We start from the raw sequence: 16,851 nt of genomic DNA, 5'->3' as shown, positions 1-16,851 counted from the left end.
GTTTGAAAATTTGAAATATAGGCCTCCCTCTTATACAGGCCTCCTCCTAATACAAGCCTGGTACCCGCTACAGTTGAAACAAATACAAGCCGGGGTTACTATTAGAGGAATTACGGTATAATATTTAAAAAGTTATAGCCCTGCAAAGAAGGTAAACATCTCCATAGGCTTACAATGGTGGCAGATTGGGTATAATGATGGGCACAATGCGTTAAAGTCTTACATTTGTTTATCAACAATTAAGGCCTTAATTTGTCTTAACCCTTTCACTGCCACATGACAGAAGGTTAACCCTTTACTATCACACAACCGACGGCGATGCACAACCGGCTGTCGTGTGGCAGTGAAAGGGTTCAAATGTCTTAAATCCATCATTCAGAGGTCTTAAACATGCCATAGACAGGAATGATAAAATGCCATGTCATCTTATGTTTCATTATGAAATCTGGGGGAAAATGGGTAACGGGAGATAAAGTCGGACTTTTTATTTACAGTGTTGTAGCATCACGCAGACCGGAATGGAGCGGAACCTACAGAGGTCCTTATGTTTGCCGGGAACTATTTCAGCAACGGAGTCTATAGCTAACGTTAGCAAGTTACGTTTACTTATGGGAAAGTGCAAATTTAACGAGAACTGGCTCGACAACCCAGTGTTTGCATCATGGTTGGTCCCAGTCAAAGACCATTACGAGGCCCGCTGCAAACTCCGCAAAAAAATATTTTAAACTGGGGACGATGGGAGTGAAAGCAGTCGAGTCGCACATGCTGAGCGCTAAGCATGCCTCTAAACCCGCCTGCAAACTAGTATTTCACATTTCTTTTCGGCCCCTGCCTCCACCTCAGCTGCGCCATCTCAGGTAGGACTACCTGCAACCTATTAATACTATATCTATATCTATACATATCTCTTACTTACTCTTAGTTATGCTGCTGGCTAGTACGACTTGAATGAATGAAAACTTTATTTAACAGATTGCATTACAGTACGGCTCATTACACACAATTGTTAAGGGGATGCAGACCAGAGAAAGACTTTCGTCTTGTTTACATCAGGGTACCCCATTTTCAATTCATAGTGACATTTATGACATACATGACATACGTGACATCATGACATTTATGACATAGGGACATACATGACATACAGGTATATAGTACTGTTACATTTGTGACAGTGATATACAATATGCAAATATACAGTACTGTTACCCAGAGATCCTAACAGAAAATATATACATATGATGGGGAGGAGACTGTACATTAGGAGGGGGTGGGTGGGTGTCTTAGTGTCTTTATACCTGTATCACTGTACACATTAATTAATACTATAATACAACTCTGTACATTTTGATTTGATTTGATTTGATGTTTATTTTCGTTCGTGTCTTACATACAGGTGTATGCCCAGCCCATATGGGCTTACAAGACACATAAACAATAAGTATATAATAGTATACTTGACAAATTACTTAAAAAATTATGACATATAGACCAAGATGGCCACAAAAAAAATAAAATACAATAAAACGTAATAACACAAGCTGTAAGCAATGTACTGTATGTAAACAAAGAAACAAGAGGAATTCATATACAATACATACATATACACGACACAGACTGCCAAAACAAATCCGGATTTACAATTAGAATTTTCTCAAATAAAGCCCTCCTTAAATCGGTCTACAAAGGGCAATAATAAACAAAATGATATTCATCTTCCACCACTCCCAGATCACATGGAACACACAACCGCTCCTCCTCAGGTTTACCTTGGAATCTACCTACTTCCACAGCCAATGGCAGGGTGCCAGACCTCAACTGGGCACACAGAGACCTCTGTCTTCTCTTTAAGTTTAACATTACATAAGGTTCAGTAAAATACTCATTTTTAATTACAACATATTTTCTAAGTTTAGGTTTTTTCCATATTTCCACCTTCCACTTATGTATTGTTGATAATTTTGTTTTAATTATGTGAATCTTACACTGCAGATTGTTCATAAAAATCATACTTAAGTCAGCAAAAGAAGAAATCATGGACATCTGTCTTGACCAGGGATGACCGTGTGCTCTGTCCCAGTTAAATATCTTTTTTGTCACCCTGTCATTTGGCAGCTGCCAGGCGGTTCCAGCTGCCAAATGACCCCCCGCATTTCACTGTATGCTTGTATGCCGTGACAAATAAAACTCTTGACTTGACTTGACATAACATAACCATTTCACCTTTTTGCTTGACCAAGCATGAGTCCCCAACCCATGTCCCCGTTTATAGCCCCTTTTGGTGTATATTTATGGACTCCCATGAAGTATCTCATGGCACGGTTCTGGATAGCATTACATTCAGGTGCATCATCAAAACCCCATACTCCAGCAGCATAAACAGAACCCACCATTAAATCAAATAATTGTGTAAATGTTGAAAACCCAAGGTCAGTGCACACTTTCATTTGACTCAACACACCCCTAGCGCCCTTCCTGCTGACTCAGACAGTATTTTCCTTCCTTCTATGAAGCTCATGTACTCATTAAAGATGAAACCAAGATATTTATAAGAATATGTATAAATCAGGGGCGTTGGTGCAAATTGAAACTCATGGTTACTCTGCTGTTCATGTTTTTTCCTGAAGTGCATAATATGTGTTTTTTCACTGTGAATCGCAAGTCTCCATTTCCTGCACCAAGAACTGATAATATTCAACATGTTTTGTAAATTTGCTTAATTTTCTGCAAACAGAACAATATCATCAGCGTTCAATAAAATACTTAGGATTATATTATCTGTGACATCCTCCGGGCACGACGCAATTAACACAAGTAGATTTCTTGAACTGATTTTAATGAAGCTTTGTCCAATCTCCATCCAAACCGTAAAATCTGTACAACATACAAATGCATACAAATGATACCATTAGCAATTGAAAGTCCATCAAAACCATAGCTAAAACATCAACCGTCACATATAACAAATCATCATCCATAACAATCAATACCTTATTGGCCAGTATAAGAGAACATCGATACGTTCTGGTGTTGTGTCTTTAATCTTTGTCTTGGTAGATTGTCTTGTAGACAACTATCTTTTACTTGTTGGGATTGACAGAAAAGTCAATATATCCATCCCTCAGAGAAGGAAGGCGGAAACACGTCACCGGATATTAAGTGGAACCAAGTCTCGTGAGACTAAGATAATTGCACAAACAAAGAGAAATCATGCGCCACTCATATATCTTATATAAACCCATATGAAATACAATGAAATACAATCATGTGTATTATTATTAATATGCAAAAATAAGCATATAAAATTGTAAACGAATATAACTATTAACCAACTGTTACCATAGCTGCAGTTACACTCCCACCAATTACACATACTAATAGAATGTGGAATTTCTTATTGCGCATACTAATAAAATGTGGAATTTCTTATTGCGCATACTAATAGAATGTAGAATTTCGTATTGCACATACTTCAAAGGATATGTCTCTAAGATCAATTGGATTCACCAGGTAAGTATCTCTTTCAAATGTAAGACAAAATAAAAAAAAATCCTATTTCAGGGTAAAGGTAAGCAGAAAATGGGTAAGTGCCAAAACAGCTTAATGGCAGGGATATCGTCTTGCCTGTATTGTAGCCACGGACTTGTAGATTGCTCACTCTTAGGGAGTTTACTGTCGAGGTTGCAGTCATCGTGGTGAGTCGTAACTTGATCTGGTCTTTGTTGGCTTTCAACGTGTCGGCGGCTTAGTTATAAATGTAGACTTATTTAACCAAGCTAGTTTACTTATTTAAACCAGGCTAGTTTACTTATTTAAACCAGGCTAGATTACTTATTTAACCAGGCTAGTTTACTTATCTTAACCAAGCTGGTTTACTTATTTAACTAGGCTGGTTGACTTATCTAAACCAGGCTAGTTGACTTATTTTAACCAAGCTGGTTTACTTATTTAAACCAGGCTAGTTGACTTATTTAACAAAGCTAATCTCCCTTTTTATCTACATGTATCAAATAAGATTGATCAATGAAATTACACTTTTAAACCTCAAATCGCTTATTTCAATACATGCATGAATGGGAATCTAGGCTACAGAAAGTAAAATGCTTCAAAAAACATTACGAAACACATGGACAAAGGCGACACCTTGTGGTTGTGTCTCACTTCTCTCACCCTTCTAGTACATTTACAATATTACCCTTTGTTAGATCACTACTTCTTATAAGTGTCCAACCTCATGGCTTTTTTTTCAAATATATGGTGAAGAATGTGAGTTTAAACTTTACGCAGATGCCGTCATTCCATGTGTGTAGTTTGATGAGCGATGACTTGAACACCGGCGCCATCTTCTGGTTTTACACCGTGGTCCATCCCACGCGCTGCTTCATGACGAGCGAGACGAATACCGGCGCCATCTTCCACTTGACTTCGCGTTGACAGTTAAGATTTTACTGTGACATCCTCTGGGCACGACGCAATTAACAAAAGTAGATTTCTTGAACAGATTTTAATGAAGCTTTGTCCAATCTCCATCCAAACCGTAAAATCTGTACAACATACAAATGCATACAAAATGATACCATTAGCAATTGAAAGTCCATCAAAACCGTAGCTAAAACATCAACCGTCACATATAACAAATCATCATCCATAACAATCAATACCTTATTGGCTGCGTGCCAGTATAAGAGAACATCTATACGTGGTGTTGTGTCTTTAATCTTTGTCTTGGTAGATTGTCTTGTTAGGTTGTCTTGTAGACAACTATCTTTTACTTGTTGGGATTGACAGAAAAGTCAATATATCCATCCCTCAGTCATGTCGGGACTCAAGAGAAGGAAGGCGGAAACACGTCACTGGATATTAAGTGGAACCAAGTCTCGTGAGACTAAAATAATATATAAAATAATGTATTTACATTTTTTATTATTTATTATTATTTCATATATGATTTTTTTTTACAGGTTGGTTTTCCTATCCTTTTAGTTTTGAATCACAATGATGTGATGTGGAAAACATAAAAAGACGGTATGAATAATGGAAAATGTAATAAAGAAAAGTTTAAATAAAAAATAAAATAAAAAACACTTGAATATAATTTATAAACTGTACTGATCAAACTAATACCTCTGTAATTTTGTGGGACTCTAGGTCAGCTTTTGCAGATTTGGTGATGGGCTTAATAATGGACTTGTTCCATATCGAGGGGATGGTGCCGGTGTGAAAACAAGTTTGATATAAACAGTGTAATACATTCAAGGTCTTATTATACATACATACATCTGATTAGCACTATTACTCAATAGTAGCACTAATGAATATATTCTATATACCCAGTTTAATCACCTGTACATTGTATATTACTTTAGCACTTTACTGTTACAGTTGCACTCTGGTTGAAGGCCAAACTTATTTTAGTTGTACTGTACAACTGTACTAAGTGCTGTTTAATGATAATACATTTTAATCTAATCTAATCTGTTCTAATGGAGGAAGTGGCAGCAAAACCCCTGAAGAGAGAGACATAGAAAGAGAGGGACGGCAGTCTGCCGGTGAGGTGATGAGAGAGAGAGAGAGAGAGGTCTGCCAGCGAGGTGACGTGACTTCTGACATGAGAGAGAGAAGAGTGGAGAGAGACGGAGAGATATTTATGTTTGTCACCCCTTTGTTTCATCCAATCCATGCAGTTACTCCTTTATGTTTTAATAAACATCTTTGGACCAATGTGTCCCTAAACTTAAACTAATTGGTGTCGTTGCGTGATTTTTGTTATTGTGAAATTGGTATTAAATTTCATTCTGAGTGGCATTAAAAAGTATTAAAAAGCCTTACATTTTGTGGTTTACTTGCTTAAATGTCCTTGTAACCTTTACCATGTTGGAAAAACAAGAAGACGTTTTAAAAATCGAATTTCTGAGCAAACATTTTCTATAAGAAGAAATGACGAGAAGTCTTCAGTTGCAAGGCACTTTAATAAGTTAGGACATGCTATTTCTGGCTTAAAACACATAGGTTTAGAGCAAGTCTTGAGACCACCCAGAGGGGGTTACAGAGACAGGCTCTTGCTACAAAGGGAAATATTCACTTTCTGGATTGTTTAGAGCCTAGAGGCCTCAATGAGGAAAATGTTTTGACCGGTTTCATTTGATTATTTCATTTCATTCGATTGTTTATTAATTATTTTTATTTTCATTTATCATTCTTTATATTTATAATTGAAAGACGGCTACTATGGGTCATGAGAGTGTTTATATTTCAGTAGTTTAAGATGTAGGCCTACTCTGTATAATATATATAAATTATAGATATATCTTTTTGATTTACATGCTATACATTATCCCTTACATAGCGTGGCACTATGCTGGATACTATAAGGTTATAGGGTGGCACTATGCTGGATACTATAAGGTTATAGGGTGGCACTATGCTGGATACTATAAGGTTATAGGGTGGCACTATGCTGGATACTATAAGGTTATAGGGTGGCACTATGCTGGATACTATAAGGTTATAGGGTGGCACTATGCTGGATACTATAAGACTGTTGAAAGAAACAGGCAAAAAGTTATCATAAATTAATTCATGATCTTGATCTGATAAACATATTACAAACAAATGATCAATAGGCTACTCTTTGGCTAAACGATACATGGAGTAATTGACATGTAATTGATATTGCTAATATAATATCCATTCCATTGAATATATCATTTCAGACTGAATTGTCTTTACTAGTGGTCTGTGTACTCTGAATTGCTCCCCAGAACAACACAAACTAGGAACAACATTGATATTGTTACAAGTACAGATACAACCACAATGTCATATTGCAGGCCTGTTAGGTTTTATCTCAGTATTTTATTAATGTCGGTCAATTTTCTTGGAGCAGATTCACTTTTAAATCACATCAACAACTACATTTGGAGGATACAGTTTTTTTTTAGAACTTGAGAAATACAAACTGAACAAATGCAAAACACACAAGATCTGAACTCTTCATTGGTGTACTTCTCTCCTCTCCAGGTACAATTGCTGCATTGCTCCCCAACAACAAGCAGAGATATGAACGAGTCAAGGCCTCACTGCTGTGACCAGTGTGAGAAGAGCTTCAGTACCTCTGGAGGCTTAAAGAAACACCAGCGCATTCATACAGGAGAGAAGCCTTACTACTGTGACCAATGTGGAACACGCTTCAGTACCTCTGGAGGCTTAAAAGGACACCAGCGCATTCATACAGGAGAGAAGCCCTATAACTGTGACCAGTGTGAGAAGAGCTTCAGTCAAAATGGAGACTTAAAGAGTCACCAGCGCATTCATACAGGAGACAAGCCCCACCACTGTGACCAGTGTGAGAAGAGTTTCAGTGCATATGCCAACTTGAAGAGACATCAGCGCATTCATACAGGAGAGAAGCCCTATAACTGTGACCAGTGTGAGAAGAGCTTCAGTCAAAATGGAGACTTAAAGACACATCAGCGCATTCATACAGGAGAGAAGCCTTATAACTGTGACCAGTGTGAGAAGAGCTTCAGTAGATATGACCACTTAAAGAGTCACCAGCGCATTCATACAGGAGACAAGCCCCACCACTGTGACCAGTGTGAGAAGAGTTTCAGTACATATGCCAACTTGAAGACACATCAGCGCATTCATACAGGAGAGAAGCCCTATAACTGTGACCAGTGTGAGAAGAGCATCAGTACATATGCCAACTTGAAGACACATCAGCGCATTCATACAGGAGAGAAGCCTTACTACTGTGACCAATGTGGAACACGCTTCAGTACCTCTGGAGGCTTAAAAGGACACCAGCGCATTCATACAGGAGAGAAGCCCTATAACTGTGACCAGTGTGAGAAGAGCTTCAGTAGAGATGACCACTTAAAGAGTCACCAGCGCATTCATACAGGAGACAAGCCCCACCACTGTGACCAGTGTGAGAAGAGCTTCAGTCAGTATGCCAACTTAAAGAGTCACCAGCGCATTCATACAGGAGACAAGCCCCACCACTGTGACCAGTGTGAGAAGAGTTTCAGTACATATGCCAAATTAAAGAGACACCAGCGCATGCATACAGGAGAGAAGCCTTACTACTGTGACCAGTGTGAGAAGAGCTTCAGTACATATGCCAACTTGAAGACACATCAGCGCATTCATACAGGAGAGAAGCCCTATAACTGTGACCAGTGTGAGAAGAGCTTCAGTCAAACTGGAAGTTTAAAGAGACACCAGCGTATTCATACAGGAGAGTAGCCTTACTACTGTGACCAGTGTGAGAAGAGCTTCAGTAGATATGACCACTTAAAGAGCATATTCATACAAGAGAGATATACCATTATATTCATTCAGGTTTTCAAACCCTCAAATTGTGTAGAAATCTGCCTAAAAACTCAACATAATTGACAACACAGCAATCCAACTAATGTGATCTGCATCAGAAGAATTTCTGACACTCATCCTCAAACACCAGTTTCATGGTTTAAATGGAGCCTTGCTCTCTAGGCCCAAGGGCCCTTATCTGGCTGGTGGTAATTGTGTTTGATTTTGTTTATTTTCTATTGAAATTCTATCAAATAGAGGCGGTCGGGTGGCGTAGCGGAGATTGCGTTCGTCACCAATGCAAGAGGCTGCAGTCTCGACTCCCGGAGTCAGCATTGCCTGGGGCTTGGGCCGGTCGTCATACTAACTCGTTTGGCTGGGTTAGGGGGAGGGAAGCTGTGGGTGGTAATCTGGCGTTGTGGACAGCGACACCTACAGGTCAGGTCTGGGCGCCTGCTCAGCGAAAGGCAGGAAGTGGTGAAGGCAGCGTGACCTCCCACGCGTTACACTTCACCAATGAGAGTCCTCGCTGCCAGGTGAAAAGAGAGCCACTGGCTGTCTCTGCATGTGTCGGAGGAAGCATGCGGTGGACTTCAGGGTTCCCTTGTACCGACCAGTAGGGGGAACATGCGCACAACGACCAGGTAGGGGGGGGGGGGGAATTAGCATAACGACAAAATTGGGGGGGAAAGCACAGAAAAACAGGCGGAGAAAAAGAGGACAATAAAAAATTAAATTAAAAGATTATGTGCTAAATATAGATGCAACAATGCATTTTTTGTTTTGAAAGATTGTGTCCCTCCCAACTATTCTTTGACATCTGTAAGCTTTGCAACAGGACTCACTAGGAAATACTGCCTGTGGTTTAAGAGGGGTGGCTCCTAGGTAGAGCAGGGCAGGACGCAGAAAGAGACAATATCTCCTCCTGTGTATGAAGATCATCATTTAAATATTGATTGGATGAGGGCAATCTGAACTTTTTTCTAGTTCAAATAAAGGTGAAAATGAATTTGGATCAATTGTATTCAATACAGTGTGAAATAAGCGACCAACAGTGCAAATCGTGAAACTGTACGACTTTGCTGCAGTCTCGTTCTCGGCGCTCGCCTCCACACTGTTTAGAACATATTGGGCGCATCTTGCAAACTCACTCAAATCTTGATGAGACTAAACTTTAAGCTAAACTTTAATTTAACGATCAGCAACATTGTTGTGTTTGGAACATGGTTAGTTAATCAATACGTCCACTCACTCGCTGTGTGAATTCTGCCAACATTGATCTGCTTGTGTCCCGACATGGGCTCAGTTTGGCATTATGCAGTTTTATTACTTGGGTGCTGGGAGGGTAAACTCTGCGTTTGCACATACAGCCCCTCCGATTAATAATAATAATAATAATAATAATAATAATAATAATAATAATAATAATAATAATAATAATAATACATTCGATTTATAATGCACTCTATATCTGGAAACCAAGTCTCAGAGTGCTACAGAGTAAAAACAGACTAAAAACAGACTTTAAAAACATTAGGCAATTAAAGAAACAAGACATAAAGCATAAAAAGGGGATAAAACACACAAGGCAAGTATAAAAAGGTGAAAACTAAGGGAAGGCTTTGGTGAAGAGGTATGTTTTAAGTCCTCTTTTAAAGGAAGCAGTGGTCTGAGGTGGTCAGGGAGGGCGTTCCACAGGCGAGGAGCAGGCGGGCAGAAGGCCCGGTCGCCCCCAGGGTGCGGAGCTTGGTCCTGGGGGGAAGGAGGCGGTTTGTGTTGGCGGAGCGAAGGTTACAGGTGGAGGGTTCTGGGGTGAGGAGATCTTTGGGGGGGGGGGGGGGGGGGGGGGGGGGGGCGTTTCCGTGGATGCATTGATGGGTCAGAAGGGATATTATTTTGTATTCAGTCCGGGTGGTGATGCGGAGCCAGTGAAGTGAGTGGAGGATGGGTGTGATGTGGTCGTGTTTACGCACTCTCATCAGGACCCTAGCAGCGCTGTTCTGGATGTATTGGAGCCTCTGAAGACTCTTGCTAGAACCCAGATGAGAAGTGTGTTACAGTAATCCAGCCTGGAGGAGACAAAGGCGTGGACCAGTTTTATCAGCATCTGGGAGGGTGAGTGTGGGACGGGTTTTTGAAATGTTCCTGAGGTTGAAAAAGCAGGTTTTGCAAATGTGTTTGATGTGGGCAGGCATTAAAGCGTTCCGTCTTGACACGGATTTCCGTCAATTTGATTATATTTATATAATATTTTTTATTTATAATTAAAAAAAAAACGTAAAAAAAAAAATAATAATAATAATAATATAAAGTTTGACAATAGGGATGTATCAGTAGTATTGGCAGTGGTAGTAGTCGTAATAGTAATCCAGTCTATTTTTTTATTTTCTAAAAAATAAACTAGTTCAACACAGGTAACCACTTTTAATTAATTTCTTTGATGGCTCAAATGTATCCTCTAGTGTCTAGTCGATTTTGTGTTTTGAGCACAACGTTCATCATAGATCTAGCCTCTTAATTTTGCTCTCAAAGTGCACCAGATTGATGCATTTAACATTTAAAACTTGGATGCCCCCCTAGAGGCCCCGAGGTTCACCCACCACCACAGTCTCACTAAATCCTGTGGGAAACACTGAGGATTAAAAAATGTTTTACGGCTGTGGGTAGGGCGTTCCACATTGTTGTGGCATAATTGCAAAACGTGTTTAGTCCCTTGTTTGTATGATAACAAGCCTTTTAGTTCATGGTTCAAAGTAATGGGAAAAGGGTGCTAGCTCGCCATCAATCAGAAGCTAGCCACAAGACTTGCATTCACGCTCTCCAGCACACAGCCTCCCTGCCTGGCACAACAACCACAACAGTAGGGTCTATAGTCACAGTCAGGACAGTAGGCTCTACAAGTAGGCTCCCTTAAAACGCTAACGCTATTAAAATACAGTGGAGGTTAAAATAAGAATATGACTTAGCCTGAAAAAAAGTTCAGTCAGGAGATTTTTTTTGCTTTAATCCCTGTGTGGGTCTCGAAATTTAGGTGGGGGTCCATTTTTACACCAAGGTTGGTGACGGTGGATGAGAGGGGAAGGTCATGTCCTGAGAAGGAGATGGGGGAGATTGGATCTGGTGGGGGGTACCAATGAGGATGGCTTCTGTTTTTGAGCTGTTTAACTGTAGGAAGTTTGATTTCATTTAATGTGCAGATTGTCAGGAGTCCAGTGCAGGTGTGAAAGGGGCTTCAGTGTGTTTTGGGGGGACAGGCATGCTGTTTATTCTTTTCTCAATTTGCTGTGTGTGTGTGTGTGTTTGTGTGTGTGTGTGTGTGTGCATGTGTGTGTGAGTGATTGGGAGAGAAATGAGAGGAACTTGATTCGCTGTACACATGGCTATTTTTTCACCTACCATGATGACGTTAATATGAATATTTATTGATAGAGCCTTTGATGTGCCCTTTATTTTTGGTTGAGCACCAAGGTTGAGATTTGAAACTGTTCCACTGCCTTTCCTGTTGATATATTTCTCAAATATCTACACATAGCAACCATTGTTTTCCACATAGCAACCGTTGTCCCTTCCATTGCCATGTTCAAAACAATTGTTGCCATGTTACAGGCAGCCATGTTGGAAGACAAATAACTACAAACATTCAGTCCAAGGCCTCTATTAAAACACATTTTCAAATCTTCTTATGACCACCTGCTATCAGAAGGCCTCGTTGAGTCATGGTGTCCTACTCAATCAACCCTACACCACCAGCAGCCAGTCTGTTATTTCATCATTTATTTCCTTTGTTGAACCAGACCAGGCTTTAGCTCCACTATTTTCATCTTGGTTAACAACCAGGAAAGAGAACGTATTGTATTGTGTCTGAAATCTAGTAATCCATGCATGGAAATGATCTTTTATTTTCAGAGAATCTTAGTTACATCAAGATTGTGCCATGAAGGCAGTGTTGTGTTTATATGTGATGTTTTTACAATGATGTCTGCATATATAGATTGATAGTGCTGAGTGGAATATATTGGAGCACATAATCCTCTCAGTAACTCTGAAGTAACGTGTTCATGCATTCAAGATATATCTCTTAATTTTTCACATTCTGTTCATAGTGAAGACATTAAACGGTAAATATAAATGTGTAATGTGTATTCATTTTATTCTTGTCATTGTGCAGTCGTAGGTACTAATCTGGTAGTTCCACTTAGATGGAAAGACATGCAGGACACAACTGCTATAGAAAATATTGTATTATGTGATTGAATGGAATAAACTTCTTGGTTTAAAACAATACAGCACTTTGGCAGACAATTTTTAATCTTTAGGAATCAAATGTATTGCAGTTCACAAAGAGTCACCATCAATATTGTCTGCTCTGGGAGTGGAGACCACGAGTCACCACCACTAACTTGTGCTTCAGAAACCTTGTTTAAATGTGTGGATACTAACGGAAAGCATGTACATATGAAAAAGTAGAGCCAGGTACTAATATCTAATTGTGTGCCCAGGTAAATGAGAAGCCATTCTTCCTGTTTTCAATGATCAATATTGAGATCTGGGGGGAAGCCCAATTCCAGTGATGTATACAGATATCCAGGAGAGGTCATATTCCAGGTGGAGTGAACTCCTATTGAGCGGAGCCTTGGACCTAATGAGGAACTAAATGTTAACAAAGTATATAGAACAAATATTCACTCGATAGTTTTTGAATTAGAGGTAAACAGGTGGATAGGTCTTTACTGAATGTGTCATTAGGAAGGGAAGTAGAAGCCATTCTGGAAGGATTTCAGGTCTGAGACCTCAGTAACGATAATCAATAGTTTAACATCAAATTCCGGTTAATCATGATTATTATGCCCTCTAAAGTAAATGTTGCTGTATTTATAAAGGACCTTTCAATACAGTTAAATAACAAGAGCTTCCCAAATCAAATGTAAATCAAAATAAAAACAGGATTTTACACATTAAGAAAATGCCTGCAGGTTGTTTTTTAAATTAAATCAAGATTAAAATACAAAGTGCTTAACGAAGAAGTCATATAAAATAAATGCAACACAATAATTGAAATGGGAATAAAACAACAATAAATAACAATAGTGGTAATGAAGTAATGAATTAGATAAGAGATAATCAAATAAAATACCCTGGTGAGACAGACTCTGTGACCGCTATGAGGGCCGTCTCTGTGGAGTGACCCATCCTGAAGCCTGACTGATTAGGGTCTAGGAGGTAATTCTGTAAGAGATAATCAGTAGTGAGTTGGTTTGATACAGCAGCACGTTCAAGTGATTTAGAAAGGAAGGAGGGAGAGACGGGACGATAGTTATCTATGACGGTGGGGTTCATGTTTATTTTTTTTCATGAGCGGTGTGACTCTGGCTTGTTTCAGGGAGGTGGGAACCAGACCGTACCAAATAGTATCAGACCGAATCACCCACGTCATTAGTTTAAACATTTATTATAATGCAGAATAAATGCCAATGGTAATTGTAACTGAGGGGTACAATTCCCTGACTGTATTGATAAGTATGGTATCATTAAACCACTACCGCTTTATGTACTTTAACTACTGGCCATACAGTACACGATATCTAGATATGATGAACACTTTCCCACATATGAAACCAGGTCCACACAAATGTATCAGTCGAATATTTAATATAGCAAAGGGTATATACAACGTTCACTTAATGACATTTATGATTTGAATGCACTTGTAAGGCAAATGAGTATTCGTAGGCAAATCAACGCTGAATGTCCAATCTCTGGTTACGCAGGAAGCAAGTATACAACCTGGTTCTTTAGGGAACTATAGCGATGGTACTTAATGATTATAGCTGGATACTAAAGGGGTCCTGCTGGTTGTAAGTCAGTAGGGGGGGGGGGGGGTTAGGAGAGCCGTCAGCTGGATCCCATCTGGCCAACGATTTCTGGGGAGAATTCAGAATGCAGAACACAGTGCCTGCAGAATCTTGGTCCACAGATGAATACACTTGGGCCCTCTTGTAGACGGTAGCTGTAGGTCCACAACGAAGAGAAGCGAGGCGACCTCACTCTGGGTTGAGCGCCGTCTCACCTGGGCTCCTCTCGGGGGTAATTCCAACACTCACCAGTGTTGGCTGTTATCCATGGCATAAATCAAAGCACCCAAAGCAAGTAGATATTCCAAGCCGTGTAGGGCTCAGCAGTCGTCCGGGTAGGTAATCCAATGTGCAGGTCCCTCTCGGTCCTCGTCCAGAACTCCTCGGATGCAAGCACCACATGTGGTCTGCCCAGCCTGGTTAAGCTTCTAGATAACACGAGAGGCGATGGGGGTGCTACTCACTTTATAACTCTATCTCGCACGATGCACCATACATAATAGACTATTATTAACTTAATAGAAATACGTCCCACTCGACGGTACAGTGCCAAACTATGACAATTCAGCTATTAATCCACACGATGTCTCAATGCCATTCTGAGGCCAAGTTGGCCATACTGCACCACACGCTGGTCGTGGGTGAGGCTTAACGTCTTGTTACTAGGTTGGAGGGTAAAGAACTAAGGGCTAAGGGAAGTTCTACTTTACTTGCGCCATATTTATATGCGCGGTGAACAAATAGTACCATTCTTATTTCGGCAGACGTATTCCTACGCGGAACCGGGGCTAGTAACGACATGTTCGTCGGCACTATTGAACTTGACTCGAGGGGCTTGGCTGCTGGCGCCAGGTTCTTGTCCAATGAGAGAATGAAACTATTATGGGCTGTTAGTAGACTAAAGGGATATTCAGTGTATATGTACAAGGAATATACAAGGGATATCAAACGATATACAATACTATTAAATATATATCCATAAATAAATATATATATTCGGTTTAATCTGATCCTTCACAACAGCCGCCCCCTAATTAGTCCCACCTAATTAGCTAAGCAGAGACAGATTAACCGCACTGTCTACCACTCAAGGTCCGCTGTAAGGGTCAGTCAACTCACAAAGTCATGGGGTCATCCGGTAGGTCGGGGGCTCTCCGCAGACGACCACCCACTCTGATGAGATTATGGGCGTCGCTCTCGGGTGCCAGGTGGAGCAGTCTGCTGTCTGATGGGACGGGCTTTCCTCCCTGTAGACAGTCTAGCTCAGGGGTGGCCAACCCGCGGCTCGCGAGCCGCATGCGGCTCTTTGCCCGTCAATGTGCGGCTCTTCCATACATAAAAAAAAATTAAAAAAAATTTTAATTTTTTTTTTTTTTTTTTTTTTTTTACTTTTTTTTTTTTTTTTTACTTTTTTTTTTTTTTATGTCACTCATTCCATAAGGACGTAGAATAAACATTTACAATTTTTTTTAAATGGTCCATTTGCATGTTCTTGGTATCTGAATCTAGGGACATATATGGATCAGTGTCAGAAATAGTGTGTCTGTTACTAGGCTTGAGTAAATTGTAATGAACCAAAGGAGAATATCAATTCTATTTAAAAAAAAAATTATCTTTGACTGTAAATAACACCATGCTAAAATTGACCAGACCTGAAAAATCTAAGCAAATGAATAAAGGGAAGATGATTAAACAGAAGGTTTTGTAGATACAGTACTGAATTCTGCCATCTTTTTTATAATGTAAATTTCTCCACCATTCTTCATCATATTTCAACACCGTTCACAGAAAGGTAGAGAAACTAACTGCGTTCTGTTTTATGGCAATAACGTTCAGGTTTGTGGGAGATAATCCCAAAAAATAAGAGAAATTAAAAAGTAAATCCAGAAGTCAGATGATTGACAGGGGCTGGTGTGAGCTGGGTAGGGTAGTTTTTCGAAATTTGAAAGCCCTGAGTCTCTTCCTTCAAAAGACTACACTCACTTTTGGCTGTGCCACTTCCTCCTGTCAATATGCGCCGGTTTCCGACTCAATGCCCTGAGATTTCTATAATCTTATATTTCACTAATAACAGTTAAAATAATTGGTAAACAAACATAATGCTGAAAATATACACTTTTACTGTATATCTCGGGCTTAAGAGGTTAACCCTGTGAGGCCCAAATTAAAAAGAAATTAGCAACTTCAGAGGCCAGAGGGTGGGACATATAAACACATTTACTATCAAATCGCATTGTGAGGCTGAACAACAGGACCAATTGACTATACATGTGCTTAAAGGGGAACTATCTTATAAATGGCTTTTTTCAGTGTTTACCATTGTTTCTTAGCTATGTGGACTTATATTAATAGGATATATGTCTCTAATTCTCATATTGGCGAATTCTTCCAATTCTCCTCTCACAATATTCACCCTCACTGAACTGAGTCATCTGAAAATGTGCATATCTGTGATGTCAGAGATTTCTCAGCTGCATAATAATGTGGCAGTTGATGTGGCAGTTGGCACCAGGCCACACAGTGGTTGGAGCCCAGCCTCAAAACGGCTTAAGATCTTGACATAGAAAAATGCGGTTTTTAGTACTTGATTAGAAATACAAAACAATGCATTTTTTTTGAAAAAAACCTAGGTGTTCCATAGACTCACAGGAATTGTGTAAAAGTGCCCAAATCGTGAAAGAAA

The sequence above is a fragment of the Notolepis coatsorum genome, assembly GCF_963971535.1.
Source record: "Notolepis coatsorum genome assembly, chromosome: 15".
Lineage (NCBI taxonomy): Eukaryota > Metazoa > Chordata > Actinopteri > Aulopiformes > Paralepididae > Notolepis > Notolepis coatsorum.
The sequence above is the reverse complement of the archived record's forward strand: the minus strand, read 5'-3'. Positions refer to the sequence as shown.